Raw genomic sequence first — 11,922 nt, forward strand, 5'->3', positions numbered from 1 at the left:
TCACATTGCGCTGTAGTTTTGCATTGGTAGCGAGTCTGCTACAACTGAATTAGTCAGATTGTCCATTTGGTGTTTGAGATCGCAGAAAGAAATAACGTGGAATATATAACTATTTCAGTTTAAGAATAAAACCATTTTTATAACCAAAGATTTCAGAAAAATTCAAGTTCCGAGAGTTAACTGCAGTTACGTTTCGTTCAGAAGCGATGAATAAAACTTTCCCCCTCATAGCTGGCGGCAAATCTTCGTAATTTTAGTTCGATTTTTCAGGGAAAGTCTCACGGTAAGTGGCCATAACACTTTTCGAAACTCTCTGATTGCAGATCTAATCATCCAATCAATTCGGCACTTGGTGACAAAAGTTGAAAGCTATAAAGTGCCTTACGACATTGGGAAAATACACTTCCACGAAAAAAAATTCGTACACATGGAAAGACGACGACAATTTTGATTCGATGACGGCATATGCCACATGGAGGATACTAGATGTAATAATAGTTTCAACGTCGTCCGCCAATAGATAGCGTAGCGGTATGCCAACAAGAGCGTCATCTGTGTCTACCGTTTAATAGGGATTGCCCACAGCCAGAAGGTTCAATGTGGTGCCGACCTGTGACGCACTCGTGCTTCGTAACTGAGCGAGTTTGAAAGAGTTCAACTTGTAGCCTTCTGCATGCCGGGATGGTACTTTCGGAGAGTTGCCACTCAAGCTGGACGTGTTGCATCAGTTGTACAACGATGCTGGTATCAGTGGCCACGTGAACATTCTCACACACGTACACGAGGCTCGGAAAGTCCACGCAGCACAGACGCCCTCCAGGATCGTAGCATTGAAAAGGGCAGCAGTGGCAGATTGTGCAACCGCCACAGCACAGATAAGACGGCTTGTGAGCCAGACGTGTCAACAGGAACTTTTGCGAACTGGTTATTACGGGTTACACTACAGGCACACACACCCTTGAGGTCTTCCACTCAACGTCACAGCATCGACGTGCACATCCGTCAGAGGATCACTTGGAATGGCGCGCCGTGGTCTTCACCGACGAAAGCTGGTTCTGCCGGTACGCAAGTGATGGTCGTTTGAGCGTACGACTTATACCTGATGAGTGAACCGTGGGTTTCTTTTCAAAGAATATTTTTAAAACTTTATGTTATTTACTAGCGGTTCATCAAGAACATTAACACATTTAATCACACTATGTGAGCGTGTAAGTAGTTGCCAGGAAGTAACTGATGAGATCATAATCAAATTGCTTTTAACAAATGGGAATTTTATTCCTACAAGCAATTTTTTTAAAGAACTGCTTTAAAATTATAATCACAAAGCACCCTCTAAATATCAAGTTGCAATTTGTTCAGGTGCGGAAAGAACAAATTTTTGACTGTATGAGCTTTCGGGCTGAGAACTTTGCCACTCCTTCCTTTTGACAGGGCCGTAGTCACGACCGCTCACAACAACCTCTGAAAGACTACACTGTTGCAAATCTGCGACACACCAGATTACTTTAAATTAAAAGTTTTAACAATTCACACAAGCACATAAACTATGCACACCGTAGGAGGGATGGAAATGGCACAAAATACTAAAATTAAAATATTAACTTGAGCTACGGAAGGTGCAACTTGATTTTAATCTCTAAGAAAAGTCTTACGGTGGAAGGGTGGCAACTTCATGTACTAAAATGACCATTTAAATAAAAGTCCATGAAATGCAATCTTACATAAAATTATGCAAGGTTGGCCAAACGACATGCTCTACAGTACACATATAACGCCTCTCAAGATGATAGGAAAGGTCAAAACATACACTCCTGGAAACTGAAAAAAGAACGCATTGACACCGGTGTGTCAGACCCACCATACTTGCTCCGGACACTGCGAGAGGGCTGTACAAACAATGATCACACGCACGGCACAGCGGACACACCAGGAACCGCGGTGTTGGCCGTCGAATGGCGTTAGCTGCGCAGCGTGCAGGTGAGCGCCACAATCAGGACTGCATACGACCGAGGCACACAGGACCAACACCCGGCATCATGGTGTGGGGAGCGATCTCCTACACTGGCCGTAAACCTCTGGTAATCGTCGAGGGGACACTGAATAGTGCACGGTACATTCAAACCGTCATCGAACCCATCGTTCTACCATTCCTAGACCGGCAAGGGAAATTGCTGTTCCAACTGGACAATGCACGTCCGCATGTATCCCGTGCCACCCAACGTGCTCTAGAAGGTGTAAGTCAACTACCCTGGCCAGCAAGATCTCCGGATCTGTCCCCCATTTAGCATGTTTGGGACTGGATGAAGCGTCGTCTCACGCGGTCTGCACGTCCAGCACGAACGCTGGTCCAACTGAGGCGCCAGGTGGAAATGGCATGGCAAGCCGTTCCACAGGACTACATCCAGCATCTCTACGATCGTCTCCATGGGAGAATAGCAGCCTGCATTGCTGCGAAAGGTGGATATACACTGTACTAGTGCCGACATTGTGCATGCTCTGTTGCCTGTGCCTATGTGCCTGTGGTTCTGTCAGTGTGATCATGTGATGTATCTGACCCCAGGTATGTGTCAATAAAGTTTCCCCTTCCTGGGACAATGAATTCATGGTGTTCTTATTTCAATTTCCAGGAGTGTATTTCAGGGATTAGGACGTTACTCCCCAAGCAATAAATTCGTTAACACGCCGAATCCGACAAACATGACAGAGGCAGCTCCGAACGACAGACGTACTAGCACTCCGACCGGCAATCTGACCGATTTCCAACCGTCAGATCCAGCAGCACAAACAACAGAGAATATCGAGTAAACCAAGATACCTACACCTTCTAGCTCGGCCTGAGCTAGATCATGACATCGAACGCTCCTAAAAACAAGTTTAATAGAATACAGAAAACACAAGTCACAACTGTCAAATCACTACGGAAGGAGGCTGGGGGTTCTAGACAACAGCACACACCACCTGTTATCACACGCGTGAACGGCTGAGGAAACAACAATCCACAAGTAACGAACAAATCGTAAGAGTCGAGATTTAAAAGAAGTAACTAATTACTCAACTTGAGGATCCTGCTTCGGAGGAAAGCGAAAAGTCGCTCACGCACCTAGCGCCTCCAGATGCAACAGCGCGTGCCCGCCGCCAAAAGCCTAGGCCTGGGCTTCGCGCTGTGGAGACTGCGTCGCTGCTCAGTTCCCACAAACCAGCAAGGTCCAACCACATCCCGACTATGAAAATGGTGTTCATCCTGAGGATCCAATACGTCGTCGACTAAGACGACCGACCGAGCAAACGACCAACGGCAGCTCGCTTTCGCCTTCAGCAGTCTCATCGAATACTAACACCATACGGACCCGACTGTTGCTGGCTGCCAACTCTTCCCGACTGATCCTGGTGTCAGTGCTCAGCAGACCACATGTCGCCATCCAACGACCAGCCGACCGATCGACCAACGACGTTCTGTCTGCGTCGACCACGGTCCCGATGCGTACTTGCACTGTGCGGACCTTCCTGCTGCTGACTGCCAACCCGTCCAACAGCGGAGTAACGACGAACCCGACTCAGTCCACTACCCAACAGCGACTGAAACCTAGAGCCGACTGACTAGCATGCCAATGTCTGCCTTCTGACTGACTGTCTACTCACTGTACCGACTCCCCAAACTGACGAGTGTTCTTTTTTTCCTGTAATGTGATTTCATTTCCCTGCCCCATATGGGCAGGGGAGGGCTGTCGGTGGCACAATCCGCCGCTCTTCAGCCGAGTGACATGGCAACTAAAATAATAATAAATTGTTACATACATAAGGCGATAAAAAAGGGGAACATAAAACAGAGTAAACATGGAGGACAGTTAAAAAAGTCACCAGAAAGTTAAACATAGTTGGCGATTCTTAAAACACAGAGAAGACACTGAATGGACATGCACAGGTTGAATGTCGGCCACAGTATTAAAAACATTCCAGAACAACACACTTAAAACCCACTTGTAGCACACATGACGAAGAATAAAACTGCTGAGGGAAAGGTCGGGGAGGATGGAAAAGGAGGGGAGAGCAAGGAGCAGCAGGTGAAGCGGCGGGATGAAGAGAGTAGGGGCATCAGCAGGTACATGAAGAGGCAGGAGACATGTGGGGTGGGAGATGAAGATGGAAGACAGGGCAGGAAGGAGTGCAGAGACACTGAAAGGGGGCACAAGAGAGGGAGGGGGAGTGGGAAGGGGAAGCCGCTCAAGAGGAGAGAGGGGGGGGGGAGAGGGAGCCTTGAGGAGGAGGCAGGAACATGGGGTTAGAGTTGGTCGGAAGGGTAGATGTCTGGGCAAAGGTGGACGGTGGAAGTTGTGTTGGGAAAGGAGATGGAGGGTGTGGAGATGGAGAGAGGGTGGGACACAACGGTAAAGGGGCGGGAACTGGTTGGGGTGGAGAGGAAGGAAGACTCCAGATTGTGAGGGGGATCAAGACTGCAGACAATATATAGTGTGTGGATGTGTTCAAGGAAAAGGAGAAGGTGGGGGAAGGGGATGAGGTCATAGAGGGAGTGCATGGGGGACGGAAGGCGAGGCGGAGCGCATGGCGTTCAAGGATTTGGAGGGGGCGGAAATCTAAGCTACGCTGGCATAACAGAGGATGGGGTCAATCAAGGATTTGTAGGTGTGAAGGATGGTGGAAGGATGCAGACTCCACGTCCAGCTGAACAGGAGTTTGAGGAGGCAGAGGCGGTTGTGAGCTTTGTTTTGGATGGTAAGGAGTTGGGGAGTCCAGGTGAGGTGGCGGTCGAGCGTGAGGCCAAGGTATTTGAGGGTAGGAGTGAGGTGGATAGGACAGCCATAATTGCTCCTTAGCGGGTGGTGCAGCCTATGATGATCGCCTGGGCTGACGACCTCATGGCACCACTTAAATGCACGTGAACAGGCAACCTTTCCCCTTTCCCACAATAGGGAGACACCAAAGCTGTGATTGCCACAGCGGCGCCACGGCCAGAAACGGAGGGCGACTGCTTCACACTACGCGCTGCGGCGCGCTCTCCAAAACATCAATTTTTACCACGACTCAGCGAGCACTTCGTCCAAGACACACTGACCTCACCCCAGACCCTATGGTTTCGGGTGCGATAAGCTACAACTCACGTTCATATTTGGGGTTTCTAGAGGAGACGCTAACCAGAACTCTGTACGTGCATAATGCTCTTAGATCCGATCTTTTGCCGTTCTTAAAACAAGAAGGCGATGTGTTGTTCCAATAAGATGATGCTCGCCCACACACTGCCCGTGTGACTCGACGTGCTGTGGAAGACGTGCAGTAACATCCCTGGCAAGCACGATCTCCGGTCTAGTCTCCAGTCGAGTGAGTGTGGGATAGGATGGAAAGAGAAGTGACTCTCGCGACTCGTCAACCAACAGCTCTGACAGAACTACATAAACAGGTCGAGCAGGCGAGGCATAACGTATCCCAGGACAGTATTCGCTATCTGTATGATCGACAGAATGCCAGAGTCAACGCCTGCATTGCTGCCCATGGAGGCTAACACCACGTGCTAATACGGGTGTTTCAGCAAGGGTTAGTACCTGGTACGACAGCACCGCTCGTGGTACTGTTATGTAAATGCAATAAATTCATGCCCTTCATATTCATTGTTATAACAATAAACCTTGAGTCAAGTGGAAGACTCTAACAGAGCGTACCTATTTTTTTTTTATCTGACAGTGTACATTAGGAACATAAGTTAAATGTTCAATAAATACAGAGCAAGTCAAAAGTCCTTGGACACCTTCATAAGTTGGAAGATTAAAGGGAAAATTGAAATGTGATGATGGGAACATAGGCTTGATGTGGGGTCGCAACTTTTGGAGTGAATGTCATTCATGGCCGCCATCTTGAAATCCACCATTTTGGATTCAAGTCATTTTTTTTAATGGGGAGGGGAGTGTATTACATCAAATAACACTCACTTGAGCTCTGGAATTTAGTGGTGTAATTTGTTTTTGTCCATCTTGTTCAGTTTAGAGATTATTAATGTTCAAAGTTGGGAAATTACCTTCATACCGACTGCTACAACACATGTTCTACGTGTTGTCCATCCCATGCATAGCACAACTGTAGTCGCTGCAACCATTCTGACTGCACACGGAGGAGAGTTTCTCCTGCAATTTGGTCACAGAAGTGTTGCATGAGTTCCTCCAGATGTCTCAAAGCACGGATGCTCTCAGCATACACTACCTGCTTAAGATGTCCCCTGGAGGAAAGCATACAACACTCCTGTGACCAAATTTCAGGAATCACTCTCCTCTGTGTGCAGTCAAAGTGGTTGCTGCGACTATAGTTGTGCTTTGCATGGGATGGACAACGCGTAGAACATGTGTTGTAGCAGTCGGTATGAAGGTAATTTCCCAATCTTGAACATTAATAACTTATAAACTGTACAAGATATACAAAAATTAATTACACCACTAAATTCCATTGCTCAAGTGAGTGTTATTTGATGTCATACATCTCCCTTCCCATTAAAAAAAAAATGACTTGAACCCAAAATGGCGGATTTCAAGATGGCAGCCATGAATGACATTCACTCCAAAAGTTACGGCCCCACGTCAAACCTATGTTCCCATCATCACATTTCAATTTTCCCTTTAATCTTCCAACTTATAAAGGTGCCCAAGGACTTTTGACTCTCCCTGTGTTTTGCAGCGTAATGGGCAAGATTTAGCTTCGTCAAGAACAGAAATACGTAGAGGTCCAACTGGGGAAGAGCAGATGAATGCTCGCGGGGTAGTGACACGTGGAAGGCTGGGCAGGCGACTATTTTTTGTGACTAACAAGGGGACCCTCCATACTGCAAATCACCGATTCTGATACGTTTTAGATATGTTGTACAGGCACTCACCCTTAGTACCTGGCTCTCCGGTTTTTTAGCGATGGACCTTTGTTTTTGGAAAAAATGGTTTTGAAGTTCATTGCCCGCTTTGTATACCCGTAACATTACACATATTCCGAGCAAGTATGCATAGGACAGCGGTAAAGAGTCGCGGATACCGCGCTGGAGGTACCATGTTCGAAACCTGCTCGTGTACTTTTTTTCCAAAATCGACCGAATTTTTCAATTTTATTTCAAAGAAAATCAACAACCAGTGTAAGGTGTGCGAAAGAACAAAGATATATTCAGTTATTCATTTTTTCAAATACTCATTCCGTTTGGGGTCGCAGTTGGAGTTCCAAATGCTCGTACAACGGTCGCTTCTTCTATTACCTGAAATGATCTTCGCCCATTATCGTCCCCTCTCCCGTGAATACCGATAGTCGTAACCGGAACCCCAGCTCCTAGTTCCGGCCAACGTGTATGCGAGTTGCATTCCTGTGCGTTCGCATCTGACTACAGCATCAGTTGCTCGTAGTGCCGTGTGTTAGAAAAATTATGTGAAATGGAAGGACCAAGTGTTTTTGAAGTAGTGCAGCCAGAAGAAGATCCACAAGCAGAGGATTTGAACAAAGAATCAGAAGGCGAAATCACAAATGCCATTAAATACGGCGAAAATCTACTCCGCGATTCAGCTCACCTAATTTTGAAAGCATGATTAGATACGCATGGTTCACATCGAAATTAGCGGATGAAAGAGAAATCTTTTTGAATGCAACAGAATTGTGTTTCCTGGTATCGCTCATGAAGAAACCGTGCGCCTGGAAGACGGTTGCTGTCATAAAATGCGCGTGGTGCTGCGAAAATTTGTGCTTCGGTTGTTTCTATGATAAGTATCACCTATAATATTGTTCTGGCACATCGAGCAATATGGACGATGAAAAATAATATTTTGTAATATTGCATGACAGAAGAAATTAATAGCTGAATATATCTTTAAAATGTCGCTCATGTTACACTGTCTGTTAATATTCCTTGAAATAAAATTGAAAAATTCGGTCGATTTTGAAAAATAAAAAAGTACACGACCAGGTTTCGAACATGATACCTCCAGGGAGGTAACCGTGAACCTTTACCGCTGTGTTACGCCGTCTTGCTCGGGAAATATGTAATGATAACACGCAATGAACTTCAAAATCATCTATCTCAAAAACCAAGGCCCGTTGCTAAAAAAAAACAAAAAAAAACGGATAGCCAGGTACTCAGGGTAAGTGCCTCTACAACATATTTGAAGTGCATTAAAATCCGTGATTTACAGTATGGAGGATCCCCTTGTAAGAGTCTTGTGGCCGTCCGCTGCAGCCAAGAGAGCGAGACGCGCCGGCAGTGCTGCACTTTGCAATACGTGGTCGCAGATTCTGTAAATTTCCTCCGAGGCAGAGAAAGATTCTCAACTTCGTACAGTCCTATCAAAGGGCGTGGCAGTGTATTCATGGGCACGTAAGCTACTGTTTATCGTAATTCAACTCAAAGTGCATTTCTACGAAAAAAGTGGTTCGCACTTTCGTGAACTTAAATTTCTAACTCTTGATTTCGTGTGTGATTTTACTGAAAATTGCAACAAACGGTCCTGTTACAAGGCCCAGTACATAATGTATCAAAAAATCAACGCTCGACACTCATGGGTCGTCTCCTGGACGAGTTTCATCAGCGCCAAGTGATGGAATGGCCAGCACGATCTTTCACACTGGATCCGTTACAATCTTTTTCTAATGGATTCGAGAAATTTATGATGCTCGAATTTCTGCTTCCCATATAGCTGTCGCACAGAAAACAGCTTCCTAAGACGGTTTATTATGGCTTTAATAATTAGCATGATTCAACGTGTATTACTTCATTTACTGTTCAAAAACCACCATACGGTGTGTGGTGCAATGTACTTTGCTGTTTCCCCCTTCTCTATCCCTATGGTGAGCTTGAGGAATGAGCGTCCGAAAGCCTTCTTATGAGTTCAGATTTCACTGATTCTACCTTCAATATAATTTAACGCTATATGTACGAGAGGAAGTCGTACGTTACTCGACTGTCCTCAGGACGTAGTACCTCAGAATTTTACCAGTAAACTTCTCCGAGTTGCGCGATCCTTCTCCTGCAGTGTAAGCCATTCAAGTTTCACTAAGCATCTCATTGAGGTTCTCGCGTGTTTTAAAAGAATCCAAAGCAAAATGTTTTGTTGTTTATCGTATCTTTCATGTCTTTTATATATTCTTGATTGACCATACCCACTTGATTGTTCTGGACTCTGGTGAAAACTGAATAAATTTGTTGTTTAGTCCAAAACTGTATGTCACTGTGTGGGAGATTGCATCATAACCTTTTGTAAGTGCCATGAACCTTCATACGCGATGAATACTGTGGGATATTCTCCAAGCACCTTAGAGGTCAGAGGTTTTCATGCACATCTGGACAACGCAGTTCAGGTATACGTGTACCGGTCAGGTATGTAGGAATTTCGAACCAATGACATACTGTAAGTGGGAAGCCATTTATCAACGACCCTCTACATCCTTTGAACAATCGTAAAAGTAATCTGGCGTGAAAAGCAACTTTGTTCCAAAAAAAGGTTTTCATATTATCCAACCAAGATCTGTCGCTGACGTGATTTTCGAGATCCACTAATGGTTCAGCCGTTCTGTTGGTGAGTAAAGTAGAGAAGTGGGACGGTCGCTTCTATGTCCGACAAGTAGGTAGGACCTGCGTATCTCAATAAACTCAATAAATCCCAGGTTTGTCAGATGAACAGACCTTTGAATATTAGCATATGTTTGGCCTGAACAGCCTTCCATCATATATAAGTGCCCAAATTATCTGTTGTACTTCGTGATTGTCAGTAGTGAACTACTTTTTCTGCCCTCTCAGTGTCGGGTGATTCATTTTCTTTGTAAAACAGTAATCTTAAGACAGTGAAAACGTGGTCAGCACAGCAGGTGCAGGGAGTGGACGAAAATATGGAAACACCGAAAACATTACCTTGCCTAATATAGTGTAGGAAAACCGTTGGCGTTCAAAACAGCTTCCAGCCCTTTTTGAATGGATAAATACAGATCCTGAGCGGTTTTCAAGGTAACCTTACACCATTCTCCCTGTGAAACAGTAACATGTTCAAGTACCGAGTATAGAGATGAACAGTGATCACGGATCCTTCTCTCCAAAGTGGATCACAGTGGCTCAATAATATTGAGATATGTTTAGTGTGGTGGTCAGCGAGACGCGACAGTTCATCCACATGCTTTCAGAACCAGTTTGGAGGATGCAAGTTGTATAAGCAGGGGCCCTATCTTCTTGGAACACAGTATCAATAATGGGGAACAAACATTGTACAATGGGATACACTTGGCGTGCCAAAATGGTCACATAATCATTGCCAGTAATGCTATATTGCAGGGTAAGCATGAGGTCCATAGAATACCACGATATGTCTGCCACAATTAATCATCAAACCGCCCGCCATATTTCACTCCCTGGACGCAAACTGCGTCAGAATTTGGAAACATTGCGGATCGAGGCTCGTACAATCAAATGACTTTCTTCTGTTGCTGCATAGTCCAAGTTTTCTGGCTTCAGCACCAAGATTTCCTCTTAAGGAAGTGATGAGTGATTTTATAATTCCAGTTCGCCCTACTATTTACAGCTTATGAAGCTTCCTTGACGTTATTTTGATGTTTACAAGTGTCGCGAATACAACATTGAGTTCTTCAGTGATTTTAGCTGTTGTCGTCCCCCCTCTATCCTACACAATGCTCTCCTATGACCGTCTATTACGATCACTCAACACCCTCTTTCGACCGAGTTGTGAATTACCAGATGATATTTTCCCGCCTTCTCTGTGTGCGATATAAATCTTTGATATGATGCCTCCTGAAACACCAAACGCTTCGGTGCTCTTGATTACGAGAGCACCAGCCATACGAGCACCAACGACTTAACCACGTTCGAAGTCACTTACGGGAGACACAATACACTCACACCTACACAGAACACTGTTCGGACCGCTACTGGCACTTGCAACTTAATTGAGGACATTTCATAGGTGCCGCTGGTGGTCAGAGACCACAGAGCAACCTGCGGGATTGGCTAGCATCTGCATTGGTGTTCAAAAATGCATTTCTCGCGTTGTCTTCATATTTTTGTCGAACCCCTGCAGGTATCACACGAGGATATCATGCAGGATTTTGCAGAGATGATAATGCCGATAAAAACCAATTCCACAGCTACAGCTGGGCTTGGTTATTGAGGATACAGCTTGGCGAGCATAAGAACCACATTATATTTGTTGCTTCGGCACCGTACCAAATGTGTTTAGACGAAGGTTAAGTAATGTGATAGAAAATCAATAACTGACAGTCGACATCGATACCATACAGCTGAGACTTAATTTGTATAACAGGGGTAAATCAATATTTGTCCATTGTTATGACCGCTGCATGAGATCCTTCCCCCGCCAAACTCCGTAGCATTTGCCTTGTGTTTAGATGCGTAATGAAAAAAAAAACTGCCTTTGGTAATGTTACCTTCAGTGAGCACCATCTGCAACCGTTAACGTGTTGCTTGGAAACTAACAATATTGGCTGATGGAGTGATAAGAGAGCAGCGTCATCTAGTCCCAGCGGCAGTTGGAAACAGACGTAAATGAACTTAACCTTGAAGGCATTACTGTTACACACTTAAAGAGTCCTGTGAGAAGATCTGTTTACGCTGCCACTCGTCTGAAATGCGAAAGCTAATAACCCGAGCCTTATCAAACATGCGTCTACACTCTGCATATCACATGAGCAAAGCACCTCGGCTCAGAGCCCCGTCCGTGACCAAGGTCATAGAAGTGTTGTTATCCAGCGACTTTCGACTCGAAGGTTGCTGTCTCGAGTCCTTGTATAGGAAGAAAATTTCATCAACAGCACTACACCTTCAAAAGAAGAAGCATATATAACGTACAAACATTGATTTAGATAATTGGCGCCATAAATTTGAACTGAATTCTAAGCATTGGCTCAGTGTCTTGAGAATGTTTAAATTAGTCATCA

Source organism: Schistocerca gregaria, chromosome 7 (genome assembly GCF_023897955.1).
Source record: "Schistocerca gregaria isolate iqSchGreg1 chromosome 7, iqSchGreg1.2, whole genome shotgun sequence".
Lineage (NCBI taxonomy): Eukaryota > Metazoa > Arthropoda > Insecta > Orthoptera > Acrididae > Schistocerca > Schistocerca gregaria.